This window comes from Ovis canadensis, chromosome 1 (assembly GCF_042477335.2).
Source record: "Ovis canadensis isolate MfBH-ARS-UI-01 breed Bighorn chromosome 1, ARS-UI_OviCan_v2, whole genome shotgun sequence".
NCBI classification, from domain to species: domain Eukaryota; kingdom Metazoa; phylum Chordata; class Mammalia; order Artiodactyla; family Bovidae; genus Ovis; species Ovis canadensis.
The window spans coordinates 176,936,982-176,954,731 of NC_091245.1; positions in this window are offsets into that span (position 1 = coordinate 176,936,982).

The window sequence follows — 17,750 nt, forward strand, 5'->3', positions numbered from 1 at the left end:
GAAAAACACTGAATAAAATAGTAATTGAGATACAGCCTTAACATGGAAAGCATATAGTTTGGTACTTAAAAGTAATCACTTTATTTAATGGAGAAACTCCAGAAGCTTTCCCAATAGGATTAGTAACAAGGCAAGAATGCCCACTATTTCCATAACTATTTCACATTGTATTAGAAGCTTCTAACTAGCAATATTGTTTTTAACATGGGTGGTATGATTTTATAATCATTTTCTAAATTGTATATGTGTGTCTTGGGCATTCTTTTAAGTATCCATTTCAAACTAAAAAGGTAAAAAGTGCAACATAAGGTGTTGCAATGTGTACATCAAAATGGGCTATTTGATGTGTTAGTAATTTATGTTCATTTGTACAGTTTAGATTTGTGACTGAAGAATATAAAACCAGGCATTTTCAGCAAAATAAAAGGAAGCCTCGTAGATGCAAAACATGCAGCAGGAGATATAAAATGGTCTGTGGTCTTTTTATTGCTGGTGATAAAAATCTAAATCAATGAAAGTTGATATATTGTCGAGAAGAAAAGCACAAACATTTTTAAGACTTAAGTATGAAATTTTCATCTGCAAAAGACAGCCAATGAAAGTTAATGCAAGTTTCAGCTCCAATATTTAAAGCGTTTAGAGGTCATCACTCCTGTCCTTACCATAAAAACAAGTTGCGCAAACTAAAAATCAACACCATTTCTTTGATTCATTAGAGAACTGAGTTTCCAGTGCAAAACACTGCCGTGAAATCTGGAGAGATAGGTAAATCCAACATCACAGTGAGATTTGCTTACCTAGAACAGAGTCCTTGAAGGTATAAACTGGTAGAAATAACTTAAGTGGTAATTGTGATGAATGGCTGATGGATTAGGATAAGAGTGAGTAACTCTTGGAGGTGGGGGGGGGGTCTAAGTTTTAGAGGTTCAGTACAGTTCAGTCACTCAATCGTGTCCGACTCTTTGTGACCCCATGACTCACTGCACGCTAGGCCTCCCTGTCTATCACCAACTCCCGGAGTTCACTCAAACTCATGTCCATTGAGTCAGTGATGCCATCCAGCCATCTCATCCTCTGTCGTCCCCTTCTCCTCCTGCCCCTAATCCCTCCCAGCATCAGAGTCTTTTCCAATGAGTCAACTCTTTGCACGAGGTGACCAAAGTATTGGAGTTTCAGCTTCAGCATCAGCCTTCCAATGAATACCCAAGACTGATCTCCTTTAGGATGAACTGGTTGGATCTCCTTGCAGTCCAAGGGTCTCTCAAGAGTCTTCTCCAACACCACAGTTCAAAAGCATCAATTCTTTGGCTCTCAGCTTTCTTCACAGTCCAACTCTCACATCCATACATGACCACTGGAAAAACCATAGCCTTGATTAGACGGACCTTTGTTGGCAAAGTAATGTCTCTGTTTTTCAATATGCTGCCTAGGTTGGTCATAACTTTCCTTCCAAGGAGTAAGTGTCTTTTAATTTCATGGCTGCAATCACCATCTGCAGTGATTTTGGAGCCCCAAAAAATAAAGTCTGACACCGTTTCCACTGTTTCCCCATCTATCTGACATGAAGTGATGGGACCGGATGCCATGATCTTCGTTTTCTGAATGTTGAGCTTTAAGCCAACTTCTTCACTCTCTTCTTTCACTTTCATCAAGAGCCTTTTTAGTTCCTCTTCACTTTCTGCCATAGGGGTGGTGTCATCTGCATATCTGAGGTTATTGATATTTCTCCCAGCAATCTTGATTCCAGCTTGTGCTTCTTCTTCAGCCCAGTGTTTCTCATGATGTACTCTGCGTAGAAGTTAAATGAGCAGGGTGACAATATACAGCCTTGACGGATTCCTTTTCCTATTTGGAACCAGTCTGTTGTTCCATGTCCAGTTCTAACTGTTGTTTCCTGACCTGCAAATAGGTTTCTCAAGAGACAGGTCGGGTGGTCTGGTATTCCCATCTCTTTCAGAATTTTCCACAGTTTATTGTGATCCACACAGTCAAAGGCTTTGGCATAGTCAATAAAGCAGAAATAGATGTTTTTCTGGAACTCTCTTGCTTTTTCAATGATCCAGTGGATGTTGGCAATTTGATCTCTGGTTCCTCTGCCTTTTCTAAAACCAGCTTGAACATCTGGAAGTTCATGGTTTACGTATTGCTGAAGCCTGGCTTGGAGAATTTTGAGCATTACCTTACTAGCCTGTGAGATGAGTGCAATTGTGCAGTAGTCTGAGCATTCTTTAGAGGTTACCCCACCCTTTTTATCAGCTTTACCACCAGGAAACCCAACAAGTTCTCATGGTGATGGTATAAAAAATATATTCCTTCTAGCTCTGCTTGGGGGAAGGAGAGTAATCCTTGTGAAATTCATCTGCCTGAAGCCTCCCCCATAACAAAGGCTTACTACTCACGGGGAAAGATCTTATCAGAGCCTAGCTCCAGAGCTATGGCAGAAAGGCATTCCCTTTACTCCAGCCCCATCTAGCCATCCTGCCTCACCTAAAGGAGGTGGGGAAGAGCTATGAAAGACAAAATCCTTATGAAAGTCATAGCCCAGTGACACAGACCCATGAAGAGGCTGAGATTTAGTGGGAAGGTATAAATTGCCTCAAACCCCACCTCCGCAATGAACACACATAGACACCTCACCTTCTCAATTAGCGAGGTTCTAGTACAGTCACAGTACTCTTGCCTGGAAAATCCCAGGGATGGGGGAGCCTGGTGGGCTGGAGTCCATGGGATCGCTAAGAGTCCGGCACGACTGAGCGACTTCACTTTCACTTTTCACTTTCATGCATTGGAGAAGGAAATGGCAACCCACTGCAGTGTTCTTGCCTGGAGAATCCCAGGGACGGGGGAGCCTGGTGGGCTGCCATCTATGGGGTCACACAGAGTTGGACCCGATTGAAGCAACTTAGCAGCAGCAGCAGTACAGTCACGGTGGATTAGCTCTGAAAAACCTACAGGACACTGATTCCCTCTGAAGAGGAATACTTAAGGAAGCCCAGAGTAAGATGGGAGGTAAAAATGAGGACACTAGAGAAATTTGAGGCCTCTGTGCCTATAGCTACAGCAGACATTAAACACAGCCCAACTCCTAGCCATATTCATGTAAATCCTCACACCAGAGACCTAATATCTGACTTTCTGTTTCCAAATACAACTTATCTGGCTATCAACAAGGTGTGGCAAAAAGCAAGGAAAAACAGTCTGAAGAAACAAATAAATCATTAGAACTCAACTTAGATATGACACAGACATTGAAATTATCAGACAAAGGGATAGCTGTGATGAATGTGTCAAGGTCTCTAATGGAAAGCATAGACAACATGCAAGAAAAGATGGATATTATAAGGAGAGAGAGAAATTCTAAGATAATCAACAAGAAATGCTAAAAAAAACTCAACATGGCTGAAAAATCAGTGTCCCTAAAGATAGGGCAAGAGAAAATCCCCAAACTGAAATGCAAAGAGGATAAAGAAAATGGAACAGAACGTAGAACTGTAAGACAGTTTTAATACAATGTGCATGTATATGCAATTGAAATACCTGAAGGAAAATAAAGGAATAACAGAAATATTTGAAATAATGTCACTGAGAACTTTCCAAAAGTGTGACAATATCAAGCCACAAATCCAGGAAGTCCAGAGAACACAAAATACAATAAATATCAAAAAAGTATGCCTGGATAGATCATCTTCAAACTGCATGGAACCAAAGTCAAAAGAAAATTCTTGAAGTCAAGCTAGGGGGGCGGGGGATGCGGGGGGGAAGAAAAACACCTACCTATGGAAGAACAAGGGTAAGAGTTACAGCAGATTTGTCAGAAAAGAAGCAAGCTAGAGGAAAGTGTAACACTTAAAGTGTTGAAAGAAAAAAGCTTATCAACCTAGAATTCTATAGTGAAATTCTATGTGAAATTATCCTTCAAAAGTAAAGGAGAAATGAAGTCATTCTCAGACAAACAGAAATGAGGTGAATTCATCACCAGCCAACCTACTGTGCAAAAAATGTCAAGACTTTTTTCAGGTAAAAGGAAAATGATATAGGTCAGAAACTTAGATTTATGGTAAAGAAGAGACAAATTTTAGAGAAGGACTAAGTGTAGGTAAAGTAATTTAAAAAATAGTTGATCTAAAAAGTAACTATTTAGAGCAATAAGAGTAATAGTCTATACGGTGATTATAACATAGTGGATGAATGAATGAATGAATGTCACAAGGGATGAGGGGGAATGTTAGAAAGTTCCTGTACTATACACAAAGTGGAGTAGTTTTATTGAAGGCTGACTTAGTTAAAAATATATACTGGAAACTCTCGCTCAAATAGTAAATTTTGTTTGTATAAAATATAATTGGCATGCTAAGAGAGGAGAGAAACTGGAATCTTATAAAAGACTGAAGCAGAGAAGACAGAAACAGAAGCTTCTAGCAACTAATAGAAAACACTTCAGAATCTGAGTCAGATTGTAGTGAGGTGGAGAAACCTAGAGTCTGTTGTACAGAGTGAAGTCAGTCAGAAGGAGAAGAACAAATATCATATATTAACATATGTATATGGAATCTAGAAAAATGGCAACTGATGAACATATTTGCAGGGCAGGAATAGAGAAACAGGCATAGAAAACAGACTTATAGACACAGCAGGGGAAGGAGAGGGTGGGGCGAATTGAGAGTAGCACTGAAATATACACATTACCATATGTAAAGGAAATTGAGCTAGCTAGTGGGAAGTTGCTGTATAACACAGGGAGCTCAGCCCGGTGCTCTGTAACATCCTAGAGATGGGCGATGGGATGAGAAGTGGGAGGGGGGTTTATCAGGGAGGGCGTACGGGCATACCTATGGCTGATTCATGAATGACAGAAACCAATACAACATTTTAAACCAATCAAAAATGAATTTTAAAAGTTCTAAAACTGGTTGATATTAATCCAAATATATCAATAATCATTCTAAGTGTGAATAATTTAAATGCATTAATTAGAAGACTGTCAGGATAGATTAAAAATAGCCAAGTATTTCTGATTTACAAGAAATCATTTTAAATATAAAAGACACTGACAGGTTAAAAGTAAAGGGATAGGAAAAAATACATCATTAACTGTGATAAGTGTAACCAGTGTAATGTAAGATGTTAATAGGGGAAATCAGGTGTGGGGCATATGGGAACTCTCTGTCCTGTCTTTATTATAAATCTGTAATTCTAAAACTAAAGAGCATCTTGATGAAAGTGAAAGAGGAGAGTGAAAAAGTTGGCTTAAAACTCAACATTCAAAAAACTAAGATCATGGCATCCAGTCCTTTCACTTCATGGCAAATAGATGGGGAAACAATGGAAACAGTGAGAGACTTTATTTTTGGGGGGCTCCAAAATCACTGCAGATGGTGACTGCAGCTGTGAAATTAAAAGATGCTTGCTCCTTGGAAGAAAAGCTATGATAAACCTAGTCAGCATATAAAAAGCAGAGACATTACTTTGTCAACAAATGTCCATCTAGTCAAATCTATGGTTTTTCCAATAGTCATGTATGGATGTGAGAGTTGGACTATAAAGAAAGCTGAGCACCGAAGAATTGATGCTTTTGAACTGTGGCATTGGAGAAAACTCCTGAGAGTCCCTGGGACTCCAGGGAGATCCAACCAGTCCATTCTAAAGGAAATCAGTTCTGAATATTCATTCTGATGCTAAAGCTGAAACTCCAATACTTCGGCCACCTGATGAGAAGAACTGACTCCTTGGAAAAGACTGATGCTGGGAAAGATTGAAGGCTGGAGGAGAAGGGGATGACAGAGGATGAGATGGTTGGATGGCATCACAGACATGATGGACATGAGTTTGAGCAAGCTCCAGGAGTTGGTGATGGACAGGAAACCTGGTGTGCTGCAGTCCACGGGGTCGCAAAAAGTTGGACACAACTGAGCGACTGAATTGAAAAGTGTTCTAAAATCACCTTTATTTTAAAAGGTGGATAATGAATTATTTGAATGAAAAATTAGGCAAGACAGTTCAATATAAAGTATCTTTGAATTAGAAAGAAAAGCTGCTCTGAAATGTGCATCTTAAAGATCACAGCATTTCTTTAGCTTACTCTGAATGATAAACTATAACCATATATTAGGCTGATAGAATAAATAATTCAAAAACTAGTCTTCTATAAAATCTGCTTATTGTTCACTAAGAATTGGTATTAATTTATCCATTTATATCAGACACAACTGAGCGACTGAACTGAGCTGATATGAATTTGAATTTTCAGGAGAGATTAAAAAGTTTTAAATACATGACAAATTGAGGCTTTTCATAATATTTAAGTGTAAAGTGTGGATAAGTCACTGTATAATTGAGGACTGTCTAGGTTTACCAGTTTGATTTAGCACTAATTCCATTCTGTTAGTAAATGAGCATTGAACATCTCCTATATTTGTAGAACTATTTTAGGCATTATGGAAAATCACAAAAATGCATAAGAAATAGTCTGCCCTAAGAAGATTGCAAAATACAGCCTGAAGTTTTTTTAACTACAACTTTTGCAACATTTATCCTTTTCTACAAATTCAGATATTTTATAATAGTAGTCAGAAATAAATTGGACCTTTGCCTTGCAAGGTTTTGATGGACAGTGAGTTTGTATGTTTCACCTGTAAGGGGGCCTACAGTGTTGTTTCTTCTCAACCACATGATAGCTCAATTGATATTGAGCTAGAATACTATTATTTTTTTATTTTAAAAAATTTATCAAAAAATAAGAGAAAAAAATTGTCTGCATTTCCTTATCTGGAAACTATTTTTTTCACTTTCCTTTTGGTCAGAATTAATTCACAGTTGTTCAAATACATGAAAATTCCTTAAAAAGCTGTGAAATACAAAAATTTATCCTTGGCCACAATTCTCAAAACAATTTATTAGCTTCTTATTTTTATCTGGATGGTTTTAAGGGCTTCAGCCTGGGCTTTATTTCATCCAAATAAAGACCTGGATTTCCAAGCAAAGCGAAATCCCTACATTATAATCTCTTCCATCCTAACAATTTTGCTTTTGTTAATAACAGGGCAATATTGAGCTTTTGTATTAATTAATTTGGATTAAAAGGATTATTAACTTGGATTAATATAATCATTGCTAGCAATTAATTTGATGTTTCTAATACAAGAAAGATGGTGGCTAATAGGAAAAATATGGATGAATATTTACTGGAATAATTTAGCAAGGAGAGGCTCTCAAGTGTGAAAATGAAAATAGCCAAAAGAGTCTTTTAAAAACAATCTTCTCCATAGTGAGAACAGGCTAAAATTGAAAAGATTTGTACCAATATATACAAAATGCTTCATTAAGACTAAACAAATAGCAGCTGTGTCCATAGCACTTATACATTCCTTCCTTTTCCCCTTTTTGTCTAGAAGTGTAGATGCTTAAAAATAATCACGTTGTTATTATTTAGTAACTCTGCAATGATTCCTTGAAAATGATAAAATGATGTCAGTTAAGACTTTGTGGTGGGAAAGAGAGGGTTGGGGCAGAGCGGTAATTTCCCACAGGATATCCATCTTGCAGGTCATGGTAAAACTAACTTGAAGGGCAGGATAATGAAATCATTGCTTGCTAATCATTCTGAAGTCCATCATTTGCCATTTCCAAACAAGATGACAACTGCCAGGCAGCTTTATCTTGTAACACCAGAAACCCTTAATACTGTCACTGCAAATTTATCTGTATGTACAATTTACAGAAAGTTTCAGAAACTGAAACTTTGGATTTAGTAGCATGGAACACCAACCTTACTGCAGTAAAAACAAAACAAAACAAAACAAAAAACATGCAAATGTTTCTGGTGCATTCATTTCCAGTGAAATCGTAGGGAAAATCTCTTTTCTCAAAATGTACTTGCTATTTACCTCAGCAAATATCTGAGAAATTCTGTGTGAACATCTCTGAGTTGGACATTATAGAGCTGTAAAGATAAATAAGGTAAGTCCCTGCAAGATGTGGCCATAGCCAAAGAGAAGTGATTAAATGACTTACAGTGTCATATATTCAAGGTGGCTTCCTAGTTTGCTCAGTAGTAAAGAACCTACCTACCAGTGCAGGAGATGTGAGAGATGTGGGTTGCCATTTCCTACTGCAGGGATCTACCCAACCCAGGAAGATCCCTGCAGTAGGAAATGGCAACCCACTCCAGTATTCTTGCTTGGAGAATCGCATGGACAGAGGAGCCTGGTGGGCTACAGTCCATAAGGTCACAAAGTGTCAGACATGACTGAGTGACCGAGCGTGCACACACACAAATTCAAAGGACAATTATATTTTTGGTTTTTTTCTTCACCTTATCTTCAGCTGTCGGATGAAATTTGGTCTAGCTCCTTAAATACCCAGTGACAATGGAGTGTCTGAAACTCTCCTTTGCAGAGTGTGAAATCGTTCAGTCGTGTCCAACTCTTTGCTGGACAGTAGCCTACCAGGCTCCTCCATCCGTAGGATTTTCCAGGCAAGAGTACTGGATTGGATTGCCATTTTCTTCTATAGGGGATCTTCCCAACCCAGGGCTTGAACCTGGGTTTCCCACATTGCAGGCAGACGCTTTACCATCTGAGCCACCAGGGAAGCCCAAGTACAATTTCACTGAGCTCCAAAAAGGTCCTCCATTCCAACCTGCTTCTCCCTCTTCCTAGTTCAGACTCACAGCCACTAGAAGAAATACCCATTACTTTATCCCCACTATAGAATGCTTCAGCTACATCTGACCATGCTGAGTTCTACAGAGCAGTTTCCACTGGGGCTTTTAAGATCAATGCTGACTGTTCTTGTCCTGGGGTTAACAAAAAAATTCTTGCTGAGTCTTTGAGGCGGTGGTTTAGGATAAGTAGGGTAGTGCATTGGGGAAATCTCAGAAGGCATTCCTTTGATTTTCAAAATCTCTTAGTCATAGTAAGATAATCATAGTCATGCTTCTGCCCAACGGACAAGTCTACCGAATCATGTCTTGCCTCACACAGCCCACAGGTGGTATCAGTCTATATTGGCTGGATGAATGCTGCTGCTGCTGCTCAGTCGCTTTAGTCATGTCTGACTCTGTGTGACCCTATGGACCATAGTCCACCAGGATCCTCTGTCCATGGAATTCTCCAGGCAAGAGTACTGGAGTGGGTTGCCATGCCCTCCTCCAAGGGAAATTCCCAACCCAGGGATCAAACCCAGGTCTCCTGCACTGCAAGCAGATTTTTTACCCCTAAGCCACCAGGGAAGCCTCACTGGGTTAATACATGTGTGAATAAATACAAAGAGCAAGTAGACAACTGCTCGAGCTACAACGACAGTGTTTGTTGTTAACTTCTCTTGTATTCTAGGCTGTTTTGAGGGGAGAGGAAGCATAGTACTTCTTGTGGAAAATTTATAGTAGATGTGAAATTAAATGACTGAATGCTGTTTAGCAATGATAGCTATACTAGTTACTTTTCTTTTTTTTTTTTAATCAACAAACATTTGCTGAGTACATCCTAAGTGCAGTCACTTTCTAGGCAGTGGGGAAGCAGTGCTGAGGAAGACAGAGATGGGACCTGACTTCCTGGAGCTTGGTGTCTTGTGGAAGAAAGCAGGCAAACAAAAACATGAGCAAGACAATTTCTCTTTTAAAGTGTAATGCAGGAAACAGGATATGATAGTGTAGAGTGTACCTGGGGAGATGGGTGCCCTACTTTAGTTAGAGTTGTAAAGGAAAGCTCTTCTGAATATTTAAGTTTTGAGATGAGTCATTGAAGAAAAGATGGAAGAAACTTTGTAAAGAAACATTTTACTCTCTCCAAGCAGAAAGGAGGATGAGTTTAAAGCCTAGAGGTAATTAAAAGTTTATCTTGATCAAGGGGAGGGGAAGGAAGCTAATGAGACTCTAGAGGAAGAGTGAGCACATTTTTTCTCTAAAGGGTCTGGCAGTAAATATTTTAGGCTTTTCAGGACATGTGTTGTCTGTTAAAATTCAACTCTGTTTTATAACACAAAAGTAGCCATATATGTTCATGAGTGAGTGTGGCTGTGTTCCAATAGAACTTTGCAAGAACAGGCAATGGGGTAGATTTGGCCTATGGGCTGTAGTTTGCTGTGGTCTGGAGGTGGTGGTGGTTTAGTCGTTAAGTTGTGTCTGACTCTTGTGACCCGAAGGACCGTATGTCCATGGGATTCTCCAGGCAAGAATACTGGAGTGGGTTGCCATTTCCGTCTCCAGGGAATATTTTTGACCGAGGAATCGAACCCAGGTCTCCTACATGGCAGGCAGATTCTTTACTGACAGCTATGAGGGAAGCCCTGCTGTGGTCTGGACTATAGAGCAAAAGAAATGTGTTGAAATTGAAACACTGCAGAGTCCAGATTATGTGGGGCCGAGGGCATAGTAAGAAGCTGGAATTTTATCATTAGTGCAATCTAAAGCAATTGAAAGTTCCCACTAAGCAAAGAAGTGACTTTGCTTGATTTAGTTTTTAAAATATTCTAGATGATGTGTAGCGAACAGATAGATCATAAAACCATCAGAGTAGAAGTAGGGAGGTACTTTGTGGTGGTCTGGGCAGGGGGTGGAGATGCTTGGCCTCCAGGTGCACTCATACAGGTGTGCATGAGTTCATAGCCTTCAATTTGGGACATGAAAATGGATGAGATGTGATGGTAAGAGGCATGTCAAGCCAGCAAGGATGAGTTCTAGGTTTCTGATTTGCTTTACGTTTCTCGGTGGTGATAGTGCTATTCTCAGAATATGGAAGATGGATAAGAAATCAGAAGTTCAGGTTCAGAAAGTTTTAGTTTGACATGTCTATGAGACACTCTGAGTCATCCTACAGAAGAATACCTGAATAAATAACAATTGAGGGAAAATGGCCCATTGCTGACTCAGGTCAAGGAGAAAGGCAAGGCCAGTATGCAGTCATTCACACTAAGAATGGCTTTGGAGGGAGTGTACCAAAGCCCTTCATGATATATATACATTACACACATATAGAGGCCAGGCTGTAAAGTTACTCAGGACCTTTGTTAAAGTAGCCACAACAATCATTACTTTCTGTCTCAAAATAGAGGGCAACTTCCTTCTCCAGTGTGGGAAGCTGCACTTCTCTTTCTGCACTGTCAATGAGCAAGCCAGCCCAGCAGTGAAAGGAGGCTGACTGCAGGCAGATAAAAATAACCATGGTAGCGAGGCACAGGATGCTAATTGTGACCAGCAAACAAAGTTTGCAAGTTAGTTGTAACCTGCAAATGCGCTGCTACACATGTTTATCTTTTGGGCTCTGACCACATCCTAAAACACTGTTCAGCATATGGATTTTTCTGAGCCAGTTTGCTTACTTGAGTAATCTAGTCATAAGCATAAGAAAAAATATGACCATATTTTACTGTTTTTGATTAATTCATCTTTAACTGGATGTTCCAAGGAATATTACTGCAGAAAATAATCCTAGAAATAGGGAGCAAGTTAATGGATCATGATGGATCAGAACCCATACTAAATAATGTTTTCCCAATCCATTCCATAGTAGTAGGTGAAGTTTCAAAGGGTATTTTTTGGTCAAATATATTTAAGTAGCATAAACTTTGTTGAAGTAGGTTTATCCCTGGCAGAACACTTAATGCAAATAATTAATATCATTCATGCTCATATGCAGTGTGAAGTCTCAGAGAATGATACAATATTTGGTGTTTTCCAACTTATTGAAAACATGTAATTTGATAAACATGCACACATGTATATCAACTATATATTTTCAAGAGTCATCATTCTAGCATATAACTTGGGTCAGTTTGGGTTATGCTTTGCTGTCAGTGGCAAAATAACCAATTTTAGCTACTGAAGTAATTAGGGGTTATTTTCTTCAAAGAGCAAGAAACCAAGAGATGGGTTTGTGGCTTTACTGAGTGGCTCACGAACGTCAGAACAAACTCAAAAATTCTCTTGACCTTTCTTTTCCTCTCAGTTGCAAAATAACTCCTGCATCTGTAAGTACCACAGCTGTGTACAAGAAAAGGAAGAGGAATTAGGAAGAGGTAAGAGGATGCCAGCTTCGTCTGTTCCTTTTTAATAAAGAAAACAAAATATTTTTCAAAATTCCTATTGTAGACATTTCCCTGAGTCTCATTATCTTATTACCATCAGGCCCCCTGACCACAAGTAACCGCTGCAGAGGCTGGGAGGGTAGGGGTAGGCTCCGGGAAGCAGAGAACAGGATTCTCATAATTGGTTTAGATACCACTCTTATGTCACCTGACTTAAGCACATCCTACTTCAAACAAATTAGACACAAGGAGAAGCTGGATCTTGACCAGGCAACTAATAGTGTCTGCTGCACAGACTGTGTTACCAGACAAACTCGGCTTAACTCATTTGTCATTTTCTAATTGTGGTGAACATTATAATGTACTGCCCAGATGCCTGTTTAGGACTGATTACCCAGCTTCTGGGAGGTTTGCTAGAAGGAAAACAGGCCTCAAGCTATCAGCTCCCTTCAGGTATCTCTTCACGTGGAGAGTCACCTTACCAAGGATATACCGCTTCAAGGCTATCTTCAACACAGGCTTGTCATGGCCCTGCCCTTCCTCTTTCCCTTCACTTATCCCTCCGAGCCCTCTCCGTTCTCAGAACAGCTCTGAAAGGTCATCCTATCTTCAGAGCTGGGGATCCTGAAGCTTGAGACTGTATTGCCCCTTGACCTTTTCCTTTGCCCTACTTTAGTCTCTTGTCTGCTCCAGATTCACCTGATCCCTAGTGCACTCCTGGTAAACCTATCTCAGAGCCACCTTCCTGAGAACCCAACCTGCTACAAAAATAGAAATTAGATATACTCAAAATAGGTTCCTTTCTCCAGTTTTAAAGTTTGTTTGGAAGCTTGAATTTAAAAAAAAAAATAGTTAAAATTAAAATGTAATTTTTAAGGATGCCACACAGCACTGACATTCATTGTCACTCCAACATTGGCAAGTGTAAGAATATTTGCCATCTGTGTCAACTGTTTATTTCCTCAACTGAGCAAACCCTTGATTGCATATAAATGTTTTAAAATTTATTTTTAATTGAAGGCTAATTGCTTTACAATTTTATGTTGCTTTCTGCCATACATCAACATGCATCAGCCATAAGTATACATATTTGTTATAAATTTTTTGGAAAATAGCTTCATTTTTCTGAATTAATTAGTGCTTGTTGTAAAAGTACAAAAGAGGTGAAAGTTTAAATAAGAAAAAAAAATGCCTGTAATCTTAACACGCACCTGTTATTAACCTTTGAGTGATATCTGTCCAGACCTTTTAAAAGGAGCTAACAGTTGTTTCTTTGACTTTTGTTCAGTCTTATGATTGAAGATTTGATCCATGTTCAGTCTTCCTTCCTTCCTTAACTGAAAGAATTTTTAGAAACAGGACTTGAGCAATTCTATGCTTAAAGAGGATCGGGACAAGGACTAGAGGACCAAACCATACTTCATCATTGAGAATGAGTGATGAATAACTGGTATTTGAGATGAAGCTGCAGAGATATGGGGCTAATGGCATACGCATGAGAACAAAGAGACGAAGACTAAAGCTTACATGTCCCCAGAGCTGATGATTCCCTGCGCTGTTGGAGCTGTGTATTTTCAGCTTCATATCTGTGACCATGTGTGTTCTGTAAACAGCATGGCTGGCACATTGCAAGCTATGATTGGGAGGTCCAAGACCACAGCTTTGTTGTATGCTGGGTTATTTCCGATTTGTTTTCCTAAAACTAAATAACCACTGGTGCTGGGTGAAGTCTGATGTGTCCTATGAGTTTAATTGTTAAGTTGAACTCTAAATAACTACAACTGGAGGAAACTGACATTTCTATTATCACACAGATAATTCAGAACTCTATTCTTACTATAAAAGATTGAACTAATACAGAGCTTCATAAACTCCATCTCTGAATGCCCCCTCTTCCCTCAGTTTTAATTGCTATTTAATTATTTTGCATATGTATATCCAGATTTTCTATTAGTTCTCAAGTCAGTTTTTAGTACTTTGTGACTTTCTAGGAATTTATCCATTTCATCTAAGTGTTAAATTTAGAGTGGAGTGTTCATCTAATTCATATTTACTGTAAGTATTGATATAGTTGGATTTATATTTGCCTTTTTGCTATTTGTTTTCTTAATATCTCACTTCCTTTTGGTCTTCTATTGCTCAATTTGTGTCTTTTCTGTTAAGCAAAAACTTTTTTGATACCATTTAAATTCCTCTGTTCGTTATTTTTGCTGTATTCTTTGGGATTTTGTGTTGTGGTTAGCTGCCCTAGGGATCGAAATATTCATTTTTAACTTTCACAATTCACTTAAAGTTAGCACTGACATAACTAAAATGTAGCATACTAGTAAAGGTCTATGTCATTTCTCCCTATTTTTTTGTGTCGACATATATATATAAAACCTTCATATATGTACTGTAAATCTAATACTGTGTTAGAATTGACATTTTAAACACTCTTCTAACTTTAAAGAAGTTAAGGAAGAAAAACATTATACATATGTGCATATAGTTTTTATTTATTTACATATTTCTGGAGAGCTCCATTTTTTCCTGTGGATCGGAATTACTGTCTGGGGTCATTTCCTTCAACCTAAAGAACTTCCCTTGTGTTTTCAGGTCTCCTAGAAATAAATACTATTAATTTTTTTTAAATCTAGAAATATATTTTGCTTTAAGGCTAATTTTACTAGGCTACTTGGTGGCGTTATTTTTTTTTTTTCTCTCAGTACTTTGAGTATGTCATTTCTTTCTTATGGCCTCTATTGTTTCTTATGAGAAGTTAAATATTAATCATACTGTAGTCCCTTTTTATATGAGTTGCTTTTCTCTTGCTCCATTCAAGACTTTTTTTTTTTGTTTTTGGATTTTGGGAATCTGAATATGATGTGTCTGCTGCTGCTACTGCTGCTAAGTCACTTCAGTTGTGTCCGACTCTGTGCAACCCCATAGATGGCAGCCCACCAGGCTCCCCTGTCCCTGGGATTCTCCAGGCAAGAACACTGAAGTGGGTTGCCATTTCCTTCTCCAATGCGTGAAAGTGAAAAGTGAAAGGGAAGTTGCTCAGTCATGTCCGACTCTTCAAGACCCCACGGACTGCAGCCCACCAGGCTCCTCCGTCCACGGGGTTTTCCAGGCGAGAGGACTGGAGTGGGGTGCCATTGTCTAGTTGTGCTTTATTTGCATATCTGCCTGTGTTCATTGAACTTCTTAGTTTTCATTAAAGTGGGAAGTGTATAGCCACTATATTTTCAATATAATGTCTCCTCCTTTTATGACTCCCAATACATACTTTCTTGAAATTGTTCTACAAATCTTTGAAACCATTCCTTTTTAAAAAATCTTCTACTTTTGCTATTTAAAATCTGCTGTTGAGTCTACCTAGTGAATTTTTTATTTCAGTTATTGTACTTTCCAGATCTGGAATTTTCATTTGGTTATTTCATCTGGGTTCTCAAGAGTCAATTTCTATTGACCGCATCCCCTCCCCCGCCTGCTGAATATGGCTCACACTCTTCTGTTTCTTATGTCTTGTCATGAATGTGTGAATTTTGAGACTGATGTGTTGTGGTGGTAACAGGGCAGATAGCTGTGAATTTTAGATAAAATTGGAGCAGCTGTGTATTCTACTTTTCTAAGGCTCATAGTATTGTGGGTTTCTGTTGTTTGTTTTGGTAATCTGCCTGGACTCAAACCGCAGACCAGCTCTGAAACTGAATGTATCTGGTCATTTTCTTTTAGTGTTTCTTTTTTGGGCTGCTCTGTCTACATAACTTAGTGGTCAGTCAATGATTTGAGCAGACACCTTAATTCTCCATGACTTGCTCAGATGTTGCCAATTGAGGTTATGTGTGTGAAAAACACTTTCAAAGTTGCAGTCAGTTCTCAAGTCTACCTTGGTGTACATTATCAGTAGATACATGACTTTAGTTTCTTTCATTATTGATGACATTAACTTTAACACTTACCTAAGATTATATCTGCTAGGTTTCTCTATCAATAAACTAATATTTTTCCTTTTAAAATAGTAAGTAATTTGTAGAGCTTTTGTCAAAGTTTGTAATTTCTTAAAATTTGGTCATTTACTTAGTTTAGGACATATTGACCATCTTCTCTGAATCAGTTACTAAGTTGATAGTTTCAAAATGTTGGATGTTCTACCATCATTTTTCCTTCCATTCTATTTTAAGAAACAAACTCCCCTTACTACTTATTCATCATTTATTTATTTATTTTACTTATCAACATGGACTTATAGATTCTTTTCTTTCCTGTCTCCAAATTTTTGAAGTTAGCTTTATCAAATTATAATTTTACATAGAGTCAAAATCAGTTCAGTTCAGTCGCTCAGTTGTGTCTGACTCTGCGACCCCATGGACTGCAGCACTCCAGGCCTTCCTGTCCATCACCAGCTCCAGTGTCCATTGAGTCGGTGATGCCATCCAGCCATCTATCTCATCCTCTGTTGTACCCTTCTACTCCCGCCTTCAATCTTTACCAGCATCAGGGTCTTTTCAAATGAGTCAGTTCTTCATATCAGGTGGCCAAAGTATTGGAGTTTCAGCTTCAACATCAGTCCTTCCAATGAATATTCAGGACTGATTTCCTTTAGGATGGACTGGTTGGATCTTCTTGAAGTCTGAGGGACTTGACACAACTGTTCCAAAACATCAATTCTTTGGCACTCAGCTTTCTTTACAGTCCAACTCTCACATCCATACATGACCACTGGAAAAACTGTAGCCTTGACTAGATGGCCTTTGTTGGCAAAGTAATGTGTCTGCTTTTTAATATGCTGTCTAGGTTGGTCATAACTTTTCTTCCAAGAAGTAAGCATCTTTTAATTTCATGGCTGTAGTCACCATCTGCAGTGATTTTGGAGCCCCCCAAAATAAAGTCTGTCACTGTTTCCACTATTTCTCCATCCATTTGCCTTGAAGCGATGGGACCAGATGCCATGATCTTAGTTTTCTGAATGTTGAGCTTTAAGTCAACTTTTTCTTTCCCTTCTTTCACTTTTATCAAGAGGCTCTTTAGTTCTTCTTCGCTTTCTGCCATAAGGGTGGTGTCATCTGCATATCTGAGGTTATTGATATTTCTCCCGGCAATCTTGATCCCAGCTTGTGCTTCTTCCAGCCCAGTGTTTCTCATGATGTACTCTGCATACATCATGATGTGCTATCATGAGTCAAAATAGACCTCTTTAAATTTTCCCAAAAGAGTTCCCTTTTGTCCTTTTGCAGTCAATTCCTCTTTGAACTTCTAGCCCCCAAACATACTAATCTCATTTCTGTTCTTATTTTAATTTATGTCTTTTTGTTAGAAATATAAAATTTTATATATAATTTTATATTATTAAACCATGCTACACTTTCTAATTAATTGAAGCAGATTGCTTTTGTAATTTTCATAAAATCGTGTCAGTGGTTAGACCTCTTACTTTACTTCTTGCTTTCCAATCCAGATGCATTTATTTTGCTTATTGCTTGGACTAGAACCTCTAGTACAATGTTGAATTAAAGTGGTGAGAGTGTATATCCTTGCCTTATGTCCATATTAGAGGGAAAACATTCAGTAACTGACAAGGTTGACCTCCTAAATGATTAAGTGTTAGTCGCTCAGTTGTATCCAACTCTTTATGATCCCATGGACAGTATCCCACCAGCTCCTTTGTCCATGGAATTCTTCAGGCAAGAAATCTGGAGTTGGTAGCCATTCCCTTCTCCAGGGTATCTTCCCAGTCCAGGGAA